The sequence below is a fragment of the Saccopteryx bilineata genome, chromosome 3 (genome assembly GCF_036850765.1).
Source record: "Saccopteryx bilineata isolate mSacBil1 chromosome 3, mSacBil1_pri_phased_curated, whole genome shotgun sequence".
Classification (NCBI taxonomy): domain Eukaryota; kingdom Metazoa; phylum Chordata; class Mammalia; order Chiroptera; family Emballonuridae; genus Saccopteryx; species Saccopteryx bilineata.
Genome location: NC_089492.1, coordinates 273,576,338 through 273,591,592, shown reverse-complemented (window position 1 = coordinate 273,591,592; position 15,255 = coordinate 273,576,338). Strand labels below are relative to the sequence as shown.

At 47.0% G+C, this 15,255-nt stretch overlaps 1 protein-coding gene and 1 pseudogene across 5 annotated transcripts in view; both read left to right on the top strand.

Moving 5' to 3' along the window:
- The window catches only part of ZDHHC18 (zinc finger DHHC-type palmitoyltransferase 18), a 36,592-nt gene that overhangs the window by 6,544 nt on the left and 14,793 nt on the right, over positions 1-15,255 (top strand). The gene's annotated exons all lie outside the window — the stretch shown is intronic.
- LOC136329174 (large ribosomal subunit protein eL33 pseudogene) lies at positions 4,982-5,593 on the top strand (annotated as a pseudogene).

The window sequence follows — 15,255 nt, the reverse complement described above, 5'->3', positions numbered from 1 at the left end:
ACAGATGATAAACAATTGAGCAGATAAACAAAAAACACTAGCAGGTGAAGGGTGTGATGGTGGCCAGCTCAGCACTGAGTGCTTCCAGGGTGCCAGGCGCCGTTTTCCCCTCTTTATATCCATGATCTTATTTAATCACCTAATAATCCGATGAAGTAAGTACTGTTGTTATTCTCTCTTTACTGATTAAGTTGAGTCTCAGAGAGTTTAAATAAATGGTCCAAGATCACACACAGTGAGTGGAAGAGCTGGGATGAGACCCCAGGTGGTCTGACCAGAGCCCCCGCTCTTAAACATTCATATACACTTATTCATTACTCATCAAACATTTATTGAATCCCTACTATACGCCAAGTACTTTTCTAGATGTGGACAATACAGCAGTCGACAAATCGGACAATAATTTCCGCCCTCTTGAAGCAGACATTCCAGTGGGAAGAATAAAACAGTAAACAGCAATGAAAGAAATGCATTGTGTCAGGAAAGGAAACCAGGAAAGAAGGATGAGAGCTGGGGAGAGTGTGTGATTTTCAGTAGGGTAGCCAGGGAAGGCTTTGTGAAACACCTGTGTAGATGAAGGGTTGAGCTGTGTGGGGATCTGGGGAAAAAGCACAGTGGGTATGGGGAGTAGGCTGATTTAGATGAGGTAGTCAGGGGAGGCCTCTAGGAGGAGGTAGCAATTGAGCTGAGCCCTGAATGATGCAATGGAGCCAATCATGTGCGGTTTGGAAACAGTAAAAGCAAAAGCCTGGAGTTGTAAACAATTTGGTATATTCGGGCAATGGCAGGAAGGCCAGTATGGCCAGAAAGGACTTGTGCTTTCAGGCACCCCAGATGGCCCTTGATTCCTCACAGCGTGAGTCTCCCTAGGTGGCTGGGCATTGGGGGGGGGCAGGGCTTTAACCTCAGCTTGCTCCACCCCAGCTCCTTCCTGCTGAGAAGTGACGTAGATATTTGCACACCTCACAGGTTTCCTGTTCGTGGTTGGCTTCTTCCCCTAACAGGGTGGCTTTCAGACAAGCTTTTAAACACCCAGCTGGCCCTGAAGAGACGTAGTGGCCTGTAAATGTCAGAGCCCTGCTGCACCCATGACAGGAAGTCATCCCACTAATTCTCTGCAGCAGCTTGGGAGGAGAGGATGTTCTCTCGCTCTTTTTTTTTCTTTTTTTTCTTTTTTTTTACAGAGACAGAGAGTCAGAGAGAGGGATAGATAGGGACAGACAGACAGGAAGGGAGAGAGATGAGAAGCATCAATCATTAGTTTTTTGTTGCAACACCTTAGTTGTTCATTGATTGCTTTCTTATATATGCCTTGACCGTGGGGCTACAGCAGACCGAGTAACCCCTTGCTCGAGCCAGCGACCTTGGGTCCAAGCTGGTGAGCCTTGCTCAAACCAGATGAACCCACACTCAAGCTGGCAACCTTGGGGTCTCAAACCTGGGTCCTCCACATCCCAGTCCGATGCTCTATCCACTGCGCCAGCACCTGGTCAGGCTGTTCTCTCGCTCTTTGTTCCTTGTCACATCCTCAGCTCAGACCTATCCTCAGCCACGCCCTTGGCTGCTGTCTTCCTCCTCTGCCTACATTTAGCTTCCTTCTTCTGTGTATCCCTGGCCCACTCGGTCTGGTTTCTGCGCTGTCGGAACCCCAAGGTCTGACTTCTCCTGGTCTGCCTGTCAGCAGGGAGGCTCAGCTACAGCCCTGTTTCTCCTCCCTCCTGGGTGGGGCTAATCAGGAGGCAGGATTATTGTCCAGCACAGCCTGGGCTCAAGGTCTGGCTGCCTGGAATCCTCTACCTCCTGTCAGTGGTCTGGGTAATACTGACAACAGTAATCCCCCACATTTGGGGAGAGCTTGACTGTATTCATATACATAGTGAGGGCTTCCCACCCATTATTCCCATGAATCCTCACAATAGCCAGGTGTACCAGGCAGAAACTGAGGCAGGTGATCACAGGAGGGAGGGTGGAGGAGTGGAGATGGAGTGTGTGCCTTGACTCCTAAACCCATTGTTTCTTCTTCTGAGATGGGCACATCCCCTCATCCTTATGTCTCAGCTCAGGTACTCCATACTTTGTGACTGCCGTTGGGCCACACCTTCCATGACACATTCTCACAGCACTTTGTATTGCCATCTTGGCCCTATGCTGCATGGTGGTCATTATGGAATTGTCAGTCGGGCCCAGTAGCCCTTCCTAGACAGTGAGTATCTTGTTCACCTTGTTTGCCACATGGACAGCTGAGTGACTTTAGCCCAATGTTTGAGCCTCCTTGCTGTCCCCATGTGACTGATGGAGAGACAGTTGGAACTTCTCCCCATTAGGCATTATAGGTTTGATCATTTATGTGCTAGGTCATTAATGTGTTGATTCTCAATACTGACTCCTAACTGTGTGTGTGTGTGTGGGGGGGTGTCGGGGGGCAAAGGTAGGCCTGACCACCACAGGTGAGATCAGGCTCAGGAGAGGATCAGGGAGACCAGGAGTATCTTCTGCCCGGTGAATATGGGGAGGCTTCATGGAGAGGTATACTGAGCCAAGCCATAAGGTTTGGGTAGAGTTCAAGCACAGGAAGGTGTGTGAAGGGTGCCTTCCAGGCTGGAACAGAAGGAGAAAAGGACAGGGTAGGAAGAAGGGGGACAGGTGTGGGGCCCTGATCAGGCCATGTTGGCTGGAATACAAGGCGTACTTCAGATAATTTGGGAAATTCTCACTAGGGTTGGGGTGGAGGCAGTATCATGGGCCCGCATGTCAAGGTCGAAGACTTTCCTTTTGAGAACAGTTGCCAAGACTAGAAAGTGGCATCTGTGGGGGCTTTGAATTCTCAAACTTGTAAAGGAAGCTTCTGATCAGGATGAAACATTTTCTTGAAAAGGACTAACGTCACTGAGCCTTTTTGAGAAGGTTGGGGGCTGGCTCTGAGCTGGTGGTGCTGCTCATATAAACATGAACTGATTACCTGGGCCTGGGTTTGTGCAGGTCATGGACATCCCACTTTGGCCTTCTAGGCCAGCAGCTGTAGCCCAATAGGGCTCCTACCCCCACAAACCTGTTTGAGACTGGATGACCAGGCCTCCCACTTTTCTCAGGACTGTCCCTGTTTTAGCACTAAAAATCTCCTGTCTTGCCTGACCAGGCGGTGGCGCAGTGGATAGAGCGTCGAACTGGGATGCGGAAGACCCAGGTTTGAGACCCCGAGGTCGCCAGCTTGAGCGTGGGCTCATCTGGTTTGAGCAAAAGCTCACCAGCTTGAGCCCAAGGTCCCTGGCTCCAGCAAGGGGTTGGTTACTCAGTCTGCTGAAGGCCCGCGGTCAAGACACATATGAGAAAGCAATCAATGAACAACTCAGGTGTTGCAATGTGCAACGAAAAACTAATGATTGATGCTTCTCATCTCTTCGTTCCTGTCTGTCTGTCCCTGTCTATAACTCTCTCTGTAAAAAATTTAAAAAATAAAAAAATAAAAATCTCCTGTCTTGGGAGACCCCTCAGTTGCAGGCAGACCGGGCCCTTAACCACCCTGGTTTGCAATCCTGACTTGTCAGCTGGCAGGCCATGCAGCTGGATCAGCTGCAGGGCCACGTGGTCCAGATGCACTGGACAGTTGGGAGAGAGATAGGAGGTTGGAACTTTGGCCCATAAAACTCCTGGTGTGATGGGAGGCGATAGAAACATCTGAGTCTGGTTGACGGACACTCATCTAGACAGTCACAACTCACAGGACCAACACGCTGGCCTCCTCTTCCTCTGCCAGCATATAGCAGGTCACAAACCCCATCCTATCTTCAGGGTATTTCCCCTCAGGTCCTTCCACAGCCCCAGGACTGTCTCTACCCTGATTGGCTCTTCTTACGAGGCCTGGACACCTGGCTTCTCCCTTCAGTCATGGTTGTCTCTCCAAGACTCACATCTGGCCCCGGCCCTTCGTGGCTCAGAATTTGGGTGCCTTCCTAGCACCCTCAGCAGCATTTCCCGAGGATCACACATTGGAGTACAACCTTTGGGACTTTTGCTCTTTCTGTATCTTGCCATATACCTTCATTTCTTTAGTATTTTTCTTTAAATGGCTTGCTTTTAAATGTAGTTTAAAATTTTTATCACCCCTATAAACAGAAAGCCACTTGTTCTCCATTGAAAATAATCATAAAAACAAAAACATGCCTGACCTGTGGTGGTGCAGTGGATAAAACTTTGACCTGGAACGCTGAGGTCGCTGGTTCAAAACCCTGGGCTTGCCTAGTCAAGGCACACATGGGAGTTGATGCTTTCTGCTCCTCCCTTCTCTCTCTCTCTCTCTCCTCTCTAAAATGAATAAATAAAGTTAAAAAAAAAAAACAAACAAAAACATAACAATGTTACAGAATTCTTGATGGTTATAATTGCCTGCTGAAAGCAGCCACTTTGAGGCCTGTGAGGATCACAGATATTAGGTATTAAAAGTTGAGACTTTTCCTTGATGGAATGAAAGGCTTGAAAGAGAATTGAGGCCCTGGCTGGTGGCTCCAGGGATAGATCATCAGCCTGGCGTATCGCCATTCTGGGTTCAATTCCCAGTAAGGGCACACAGGAAAATCAACCATCTGCTATTCTTCCCCTCCCTTCCCCCTTCTCTTTCTTTTCCCCTCCCCCAGCCAGTGGCTTGATTCATTTGAGTTTGCCCCCCCCCCCGGCACTAAGGATACCTCAGTTGGTCCATGTGTGACAGCCTCAGTATAGCTCAGTTGGTCTAAGTGCAACAGCCTCAACAGCCTCAGGTGCTAAAAATAGCTCAGTACTTGAGCATTGGCCCCAGATGGGTTTGCCAGGTGGATCCCGGTCGGGGTGTATATGGGAGTCTGCCTCACTATCTCCCCTCCTCTCACCTAAAAAAAAAAAAAAAAAAGGAAAGAGAAAGAGAATTGAAAAGGGAGTAACTTTGCCTTCTTTGCACCATCTTGGAGCCTATGCAGGCCTGTAGGAAGCAGGACTTCTTTAACAACAAATGTCTGGAAGGCTGTGGTCCAAGGCCATTTTGCTGGCTGTAAGCAGGGTTTCTGGAACCAGAGGGAGCACAAAGCTCTTCTTAAAATTGAAGGTGTTTTGCTTGAGATGGAACTGAATTCTATCTAGGCAAGGGGTATCCTTATGTGTACAAAGCAAAGAACAACACAGTGACTCCCAGTAGCAAACCGAATAAAACCAGAATCATCTGGGAAAAGGTAACTTGTGCTTATGGAAACAGTGGAATGATTGGTGCTAAATTCCGAAACAGCCTTCCTGCTAAGGCCATTGGACACAGAATCCATGTCATGTTGTTCCCCCCCTTCCTTTTTTTAAGCAAGAGAGATGGAGAGACAGGAAGGGACACAGATGAGAAGGACCAACTTATAGTGCGGCACTTTAGTTGTTTATTGGTTGCTTCTCATATATGCTTTGACCCAGGGGCTCCAGCGGAGCCAATGACTCCTTGCTTAAGCCAGCGACCATGGGATCATACTGATGATTTCATGCTCAGGCTGGCAAACCTGCACTCAAGCTGCATGAGCCCGCTCTCAAGCTAATGACCTTAGGGTTTTGAACCTGGGACCTCAGTATTCCGGGTCGATGCTCTATCCAGTGCACTACCACCGGTCAGGAGGATTTAAGCTTATTGAAAAGTAAATAAATAAAATGGATTTGTTCTAAAAAAAAAAAAAAAGAGGAAGTTAACATTCTCATCACGTGATTCAAGGTTGCTTAGTGTCATGGCCAGGAAACACACTATCTTCCACCTTCCTGAGAACTCGCCTATGAAGGCCACTTGCCTGCAGGGTCAAGCAAACTCCAGCCTACCCTTCCCCCCTTCTCCTGCCACTCTCAGTGCCCCCAGCCACACTGCGCAGTTAATGACTCTGTGCCTTTGCTCATTGCCATGCCCTCCTCCCTGGCAAGCCCGAGGAACCATTCATTCTGACCCAGCTTAATTGTAGCTTTATCTTATGTTGCTTTCTTTTAAATTTTTTATTGATTGATTTTTAGAAAGAGAGGAAGTGAGAGAGAGGAAGATAAACATCAACTTGTTGTTCTTATTTATGCACTCAGTGGTTGTTTCTTATATGTGCCCTGACCGGGTATTGAACTGCAACATATTGGCATAGTGGGTCTAACCACTGGGTAGGTCTAACCACTGACCTACCCAGCCAGTACTCTCTTCTTGTTGCTTTCTTGAATGCTGCCTCCTGCCCTACCTCACATATTCCCCTCTGTAGTCTCACAATATTGAATCTAGATAGCAGTAATACCATTAAGTGACTATCTATGGCAGTGGTCAGTAAACTCATTAGTCAACAGAGCCAAATATCAACAGTACAACGATTGAGATTTCTTTTGAGAGCCAAATTTTTTAAACTTAAACTATATAGGTAGGTACATTCCTTATCAAGGTAGCGCCCGCATGTGGTATTTTGTGGAAGAGCCACATTCAAGCACATTCAAGGGGTCAAAGAGCCGCATGTGGCTTGCGAGCTGCAGTTTGCCGACCAGGGAGCTATGGGATAGACCAGTGGTTAGACTTCTCCATTATGTCATGTCTAATTTGCATCCTCATCTTACAACGTTGATACTATTACCCTGAGGAAACTGAGGCTCAGAGAGATTGAGCAACTTCCTCAAAGTCACAGGCTAGAAAGTGGCTGAGGCAGGTTTCAAAATGAGATCAGGTTGGCCCCAAAGGCACCATGCTTGACTCATAGGGCCTCTTACACCAACTCTGTAATTATCCACTTCTGCTCACTCTGCCCTCAGGCTGAGCGCTTTCTGTATACCCAGGTTACCGCTAAGCCTGTATGTGGTAGGGGCTCCATAAACCTCTGGAATAAACAGGAGTGGTCTGATGGGGATTACAGTGACTCAGTGCTCACAGCCTGGGCACTCTGACTGACCTTGAGCTGGCCTGGAAGCTGGGTGGACCACAGCTGTTTCCTCCACAGATGGGACAACAGACCCAACAGGGCAGGTGGAGATCCCCTCCTCCATTCACTAAAGCCTTCTCAGAAGGTCATGACCAGTCCCAGGGGGCTTCCACGCCAGCCAGCCGCTGGGCTTCATTCACAGCCCCAGCCATTAAGGTTCTGACGGCAGAATGCCTGCCTGACTGCAGAATGCCTGCCTGCTCTTCTCTGCGGGTTGTGGTTAGGGTATAGAGACCCACAGCAGGCCACTTGGTCAGGAGGAAGGCGTCTGGAGACTCATTTGCTTCTCAGGGCCATTCATTGGGAAGGAATGTCCCCCTCATTGCTACTTCCCCAGGGGCTTAGTGTCCCACCTGGAAGGCAGTAGGAAGCCCTTTCTATTTCTTAGGAAAGAGCCTAAAGCAGGAAGAGCCCTGGAATGGGTCTTAGGTTCCCTGAGGGTAGGGACAGCATCTCTTATATCACTCTCTTTCTTCATTTCTTCAACAAATATTTTCTGAACTGGTGACCAAAGCAAGCATATTTGACTCATCTATATGTACTCGCCCCTTATCCTCTCACCTGCCTCCCCCAGGCCTTGTACAACAGCTTGGCATAGTAGATGTTAATGTTTGAAAGAATAAATAAATGAATGCCTTGGAAGGCAAGGATTCTAATTTCCCATACTTAAAGCGTGTGTGTGTGTGTGTGTGTGTGTGTAAAATGAGACAGGGAATGTCAGCACAGTATGAAAATTGTTACCCTCTAGCCCTGGCTAGGGAGCTCAGTTGGTTAGAGTGTTGTCCCAATATGCCAAAGTTGTGGGTTTGATCACAACTCAGGGCACATACAAGTCAACCAATGAGTGCATGAATAGGTAGAACAACAAATTGAGGGTTTTTTCCCCTCTCTCTTCCTTCTTCTCTCTCTCTCAAAATCAGTCAATAAGAAAATTTTTTTCCTCTATTGAAGCTTAAGAGGTTTGAGCTTTGTGGTCAGAAATGGCAAATGGACTTGTTCCGGGCACTAACAAGCTACCACTGGTAGTGGTGGGAGGAGTTGGGGTGAGGAGAATTATGAGGCCAAGTCCGGAGCAGTGATTGGCCAGGACTGTTTGGCCTGAGAAAAAGCAGTGGGATACTACTTGTCTTCCTTGCCCATGGAATTCAGCCTCTGTAGTGGCATTCCCACAAAGCCTCCTTTGACCCAACACGTTTAGGGTCCTGCAGTTGGTGATTCATTCAGCATCTGGGTGGTACGCTTGCTCCATCCAGCATGACACATCTCTCCTTTACCTCTGGCTCTTGGCAGCCTGAGGAAATTGGGTATGCAGAGCTTTACTTTCTCTCAGCTCTAGAGAGGAAGAATCCTGGCCCTGAGGCCAGAACATACTGGTAGGAATGCCCTCCCCACCTTGGAGGAGAGGCTTGGCTCTTCGCTGCCCTGGGAGGGCCTGTGAGAATTCTGCAAGGACTTCTGTACTTGTCCTGCAGATTGTCTGGGCTGGCCTTCACTCACAGATGGGCTGTGTTCTGAAGTTTCTTCGTTAATCAGTTGTTTGCAATATAGACAAATAAATATACATAAACAAATCGATAATAATAATGGCTAGGTTGACCAGGTGGAGGCGTACTGGACAGAGCGTCGGACTGGGATGCAGAGGATCCAGGTTCAAAACCCCGAAGTCGCTGACTTGAGCGCGGGCTCATCTGTTTGAGCACAGCTCACCAGCTTAAACCCAAGGTCGCTGGCTTGAGCAAGGGGTCACTTGGTCTGCTGTAGCCCCCTGGTCAAGGCACATTTGAGAAAAGCAATCAATGAACAACTGGGATGCAGCAGCCAAGAATTGATGCTTCTCATCTCTCTCCCTTCCTGTCTATCTGTCCCTCTCTCTGTCTCTCTCTCTGTCTCTGTCACACACACACACACATATACACAAATAATTAAATAACAACAACAACAATAATGGCTAATATTTCTTAAGCTTTTGCCAGGTGCTAGACACTTGACTAAATCCACTTAATGAATTCTTGCCTAATTCTCCTAACAACATTAAAAAAAGATGGAGTTGATTATGTCCCATTTTCATATGAGGGCACAGAGAGGTTCAGCAACTTGACCCACATCACACAACTGGTTGTGCCAAGATTTATACCCACCTATCGGAGCACAGCCACAGCACGAAGTGTTTGTTAGGACCAAGGCCTCTGTGCTGATTTGTCCTTGCAGCATCTCTTTCAGCCCTTGCCACAGCCTTATGAGATTGAGACTTTCTTACATCCATTTTATGGAATGAGGAAACTGAGTCCAAGAGAAATGAAGGGACTTCCTTAAGTAGCAGGGGGGGAGCAAAACCAGGATTTGAACCAAGTGTTTCAGACTGCAGAGCGCGCACCTTGTGAAAACAGCTTCTAGTTAAGTACTCGCCAGGTGCTGCTTCCTTTACATATACCATTTCTGATCCTTACAGTCCTTCCAGGTAGTTGTTATTTGTCTGCTTTTACAGGTGCAACAGTGGGCACACAGAGCTTGAGTAACTTCCCTAAGGACACCAGCTCATAAATGGAAGGGTCAGAATTTGAACTCCAAGCCTGCCTGTGTCAAAACCATATTTTCTTTCTTCTTTGCCTGCTGCCTCATGGTTCCTAGGCATAGGACTGCCTGTTTATTCCACAGTCCCTGCTCTCACGGGGTGTACGGTCTAGTTGGAGAGGCAGGGCACACACCGCAGTCCTGTGACACTTCAGTACGGAGCAGTGAGCAGTTTAGGTGCTGCTACAAGGCTCGAGAACCCCTGAGGCCAAAGTGGTGAAAGAAGCTGCTAGCTATTAGACAGGGCTCCAGCAAGTCCTGGGAGCCAAGAGAAGGGAGGGGCTGGGGCTTGGAGCAGGGGCAGGAAGCCCTCAGCTCCAGTGACTTGTGGGGGAAGAGCAGTGGGAGAAAAGCCAGGAATGGAGGTTGGGCCCAATATCAGAACAAGAAGTTTGTCCTTTTTTTTTTTTTTTTTTTTAGAGGAGGCAAGTGAAAGGTTTTGAGCTGAAAAGTATCTCAAAAGGGGTTATTTAGAGGAATGCGTCAGTGTATACAAAGGGAGGTTGAAAGGCAGAGGGTCCGGGAGTGGGGAGTCCTAAGCTGATGGGTGATACAGGCCTGGCCTTCGTAGGATGTTGGAAGGGAAGAGCGAAGAGGTGAGGCAGGGGAGAGGGAGAAGGAAGTGTCTGCAAAGAGACTCCGAGCTAGGTTCCCCTGCCTCTGCCCCTCCCCTGCCGTATGACCTTGAGCAAATCCCCTACCCTCTCTGCGCCTTTTTCTCATTTATAAACTAAATGGATGAGAATAGAGGCAGTGAGCTCTAAGGGAGATTGATCAAGTATCTGCTATGTGTGTTCCAGACCTGTGTGTTCTCTTCGAGGTTCCTGCCAGCTCTTGGATTGTGCCATCACCAAGAGGAAGGAACCAGGGATAAATAACGCTCATTATGACACTTAAAAATTTACAGAAAGAGCCTGACCTGTGGTGGCGCAATGGATAAAGCGTCGACCTGGAAATGCTGAGGTCACCGGTTTGAAACCCTGGGCTTGCCTGGTCAAGGCACATATGGGAGTTGATGCTTCCAGCTCCTCTCCCCATTCTCTCTCTCTGTCTCTCCTCTCTCTCTCTGTCTCTCCCTCTCCTCTCTAAAATGAATAAATTAAAAAAATAAAAAATAAAATAAAAGGTTCACAGAAAAAAGTAACATCTAAAAAAAAAAAAAAATTTACAGAAAGACCTCAACCCCAAGCTTTGGAGACTTGGTTTCACATCCTCCTTCTGCCACTTACTAGTTGTATGGCCTTAGATAAGTCACTTAACCTCACTTTAGAGTCTCCTTGGCTGTAACCGGGGGATGACAATGATAACCTGACCTCTTGGGATGTTATCAGGGTTATTTTTATTTTTTTATTTTATTTTTATTTTTTTATTTATTCATTTTTTAGAGAGGAGAGAGAGAGGGCGAGAGAGACAGAGAGGAGAGAGAGACAGGGGGAGGAGCTGGAAGCATCAACTCCCATGTGTGCCTTGACCAGGCAAGCCCAGGGTTTCGAACCGGCGACCTCAGCATTTCCAGGTCGACGCTTTATCCACTGCGCCACCATAGGTCAGGCTGTTATCAGGGCTAAAGAAGATACTCTTTGCAGAGTGCGCAGCATGTAGTAGACCCTCAGTGAAGTGTTCTTTCTCCACTGCCTTTTCCCTTCTTTCTCCCAGTAATTCCATGAACCAATAATAACAGTGCACACTTTTTAAGCATTTGCTTTGTGCTACTTCACATATATTAACTCATTTAATCCTCACAAGAACCTGATGAGGTAAGTACTATTATCCCCCTTTCAGTGATTAAGGAAACCAAGGCATAGAGAGGTTAAGTGATTTGCCCTGTCACACATCTTACAAATGGTATCATCAGGAGAAACTCAGCTAGTAAGAGGTGGAGCCAGGATTCATGCCCCATTCTACTTGTTATTCCCATTTTACAGATGAGAAAAGTAAGGCTCAGAGAAGTTTGTTTGACTGACAACCAGTCAGTGGCAAAACCAGGTTTCAAAGTGTGTCCATTGGCCTCACCCCCCCACACACACACACCCTTTACCGTTCTACTGGAGTTTTGTTTTGTTTTGTTTTCTTTTTTGAGACAGAGAGAGAGTCAGAGAGAGGGATGGATAGGGCCAGACTGACAGGAACAGAGAGAGATGAGAAGCATCAGTCATTAGTTTTTCATTGCAACACCTTAGTTCATTGATTGCTTTCTGATATGTGCCTTGACCGTGGGCCGTGGGTCTTCAGCAGACTGAGTAACCCCTTGCTCGAGCCAGTGACCTTGGGTCCAAGCTGGTGAGCTTTGCTCAAACCAGATGAGCCCACGCTCAAGCTGGCAACTTCGGGGTCTCAAACCTGGGTCTTCTGCCTCCCAGTTCGATGCTCTATCCACTGCGCCACCACCTGGTCAGGCCCATTCTACTAGTTTTAAGGAAGAGATAGTTGCTCATGTGCTTCATTCCATTCAGATACACTGGTGGAGGTGATGGTGCAACTGCCTAGCAAAAGTCTGGTAGCTGGAAATGTGAGATGCGAATCTTTGCTTCACTGATGCCCACCAAGCACCTAGAATAGTGCCTGGAATGTTGTACAGCTCGGTGAATAATCACTGGGACAAATGGTCAGATTGGAGGAGATATGTGGAAAGTCAATCCAGTGGATGTGATGGCTTGATTTTGGGGAATCACAGGCAGCCCCGTGTGACTCTCAGAAATCTATCCAGGAAGGAGCCACTGCTCTAGGTACTTGGTCCTCTGTGGCCAGACGACCAAGAGGCCTAGTGGGTAGAACTATGGGCTTTGCATATGGCAGACCTGGGTTCAGATTCCAATTTTGCCAATGTACCAGCTATATGACCTCGAACTAGACCTTGGATCTTTTTCTTAGCTTTTTACTGAAGCGTAACAGCTCTACCAAAAGTGTATAAATCATAAGTATTCTATGTTAATACTGAAAGTAATCAGCATCCAGATAAAAAACAGTGTATGAGCGGTGTCCTAGGAGCCTCCTTCTTGTTCCCCTTTCTGATCATTGTCGCTCTTCCAACGGTTACCACAATCCTGACTTCTAACCATAGATTACTTTTATCTGTTTTTGAACATTCTGTGTTCTTACATGTGTGATTTCTTCATTTTGCACAATGTTAATGAGATTCATACATATGTATTGCTGTGCCTAGTTAAGGATCACTCATTCTCATTGCTGTATTATAATTCCATTGTGTGAATATGCTACGTTTTAAAACCCATTCTATTATTGATGGACATTTGGTTAGGTCCAGCTTTTGGCTGTTATGAGAATTGTTGTTTTGAACATTCTGTGTATGTCTTTTTGTTCACATCAAATCATGTACTTTTCTATTGGGAAGACACCTAGGAGTGGGATTACTGGGGGTGCATATGTTGAACTTTCATAGTTGTTGCCAAACAGTTTCCAAAGTGCTCAAATTGAGATTTCTAGTTGCTCTTCATTTTTGCCAACACTGGATTTAATATTTTTTTCATTTTAGCCATTCTGGTACATGTATAGTGGTACCATATTGCGGTTTTAATTTGCATTTCCCCAATGACTAGTGAGTATGAGTGCACTTTCATGTGTTTATTAGTCATTTGGACAGCTTCTTTTATGAAATTCCTGTTTGAGTCTTTTGTCCACATTTGAATTCAGTTATCTGACTTTTTCTTAATGACTTTAATACATTTTTTTTCTATTTTTTGTTTTTGTTTCTTTTTTTTATTTATTCATTTTAGAGAGGAAAGAGAGAGAGAGAGAGAACAGAGGTGGGAGGGGGGAGCAGAAAGCATCAACTCCCATATGTGCCTTGACCAGACAAGTGCAGGGTTTTGAACCGGCGACCTCAGTGTTCCAGGTTGACGCTTTATCTACTGCGCCACCACAGGTCAGGCTTTCTTAATGACTTTATAGGACTTCTTTATATGTTCTGGATACAAATTCTTTATACTGTTTCAGAATTGTACATATCATCTACTCTGAAGGTCACCTGTTCAGTCTTTTTTATTATTATTATTATTTATTTATTTATATTTTTTTACAGAGACAGAGAATGAGTCAGAGAGAGGGATAGACAAGGACAGACAGACAGGAACGGAGAGAGATGAGAAGCATCAATCATTAATCTTTCATTGCTCGTCGCAACACCTTAGTTGTTCATTGATTGCTTTCTCATATGTGCCTTGACCGCGGGCCTTCAGCAGACTGAGTAACCCTTGCTGGAGCCAGCAACCTTGGGTTCAAGCTGGTGGGCTTTTTGCTCAAACCAGATGAGCCTGCGCTCAAGCTGGCGACCTCTGGGTCTCGAACCTGGGTCCTCTGCATCCCAGTTCGACGCTCTCTCCACTGCGCCACCGCCTGGTCAAGCCCTGTTCAGTCTTTAAATAGTATCTTTAGATGAACAGGAGTTAGTTGTGATATAATGCAGTTTAGCAAATTGCTCCTTTATGATTAGCCCCTCTGTGTCTTGTTTAAGAAATCTTTGCTTCATTCACATGAAGTTCTGTGTTTTTTTTTTTTGTTGTTGTTGTTGTTTTGTTTTGTTTTGGTTTTTTGTATTTTTCTGAAGCTGGAAACGGGGAGAGACAGACAGACTCCCGCATGCGCCCGACCGGGATCCACCCAGCACGCCCACCAGGGGCAACGCTCTGCCCACCAGGGGGCGATGCTCTGCCCCTCCGGGGCGTCGCTCTGCCACGACCAGAGCCACTCTAGCGCCTGGGGCAGCGGCCAAGGAGCCATCCCCAGCGCCCGGGCCATCTTTGCTCCAATGGAGCCTTGGCTGCGGGAGGGGAAGAGAGAGACAGAGAGGAAGGAGGGGTGGGGGTGGAGAAGCAAATGGGCGCTTCTCCTATGTGCCCTGGCTGGGAATCGAACCCGGGTCCCCCGCACACCAGGCCGACGCTCTACCGCTGAGCCAACCGGCCAGGGCCGGAAGTTCTGTTTTTTATAAATCCAAAACATCTGCATTTAGAGCTGCAAACCATCTGGAATTGAACATGTGTTTGGTGGAAGACAGGAGTGCAGATGCATTTTCCCCCATTTGTATATCCCATTGACCTTGTATTGTTTACTGGGGAAGACCATCTTCCCTCACAGCACTGCAATGTTGCCTTTATGATAAACCACACAATCATAGACATGTTGGGTCTGTTTCTGGACTTTCTCTTTTGTTCCATTGGTCAGCATTTCGCCTGACCTGTGGTGGCACAGTGGGATAAAGCATTGACCTGGAAGTGCTGAGGTCGCCGGTTCGAAACCCTGAGCTTGCCTGGTCAAGGCACATATGGGAGTTGATGCTTCCAGCTCCTCCCTCCCTTCTCTCTCTCTGTCTCTCCCTCTCCTCTCTAAAATAAAAATAAATAAAAACAACCATTGGTCAGCATTTCTACCCTTGTACCCAAACCAGGCTGTCTTAAATACTATAGAGAGAGAGGGAGAGGAAGGAAGGGAAAAAGAGATAGAGAAGCATTAACTTGTTCCACTTAGTTGTTCCATTTAGTTGTACACTCATTGGTTGCTGCTTTTTTTTTTTTAAGATTTTATTTATTCATTATAGAGAGGGGAGAGAGAGAGAGAGAGAGAGAAGGGGGGAGGAGCAGGAAGCATCAACTCCCATATGTGCCTTGACCAGGCAAGCCCAGGGTTTTGAACCAGCAACCTCAGCATTTCCAGGTTGACGCTTTATCCACTGTGCTACCACAGGTCAGGCCCATTGATTGCTTCTTGTATGTGCCCTGACAAGGGATCGAACCACAAC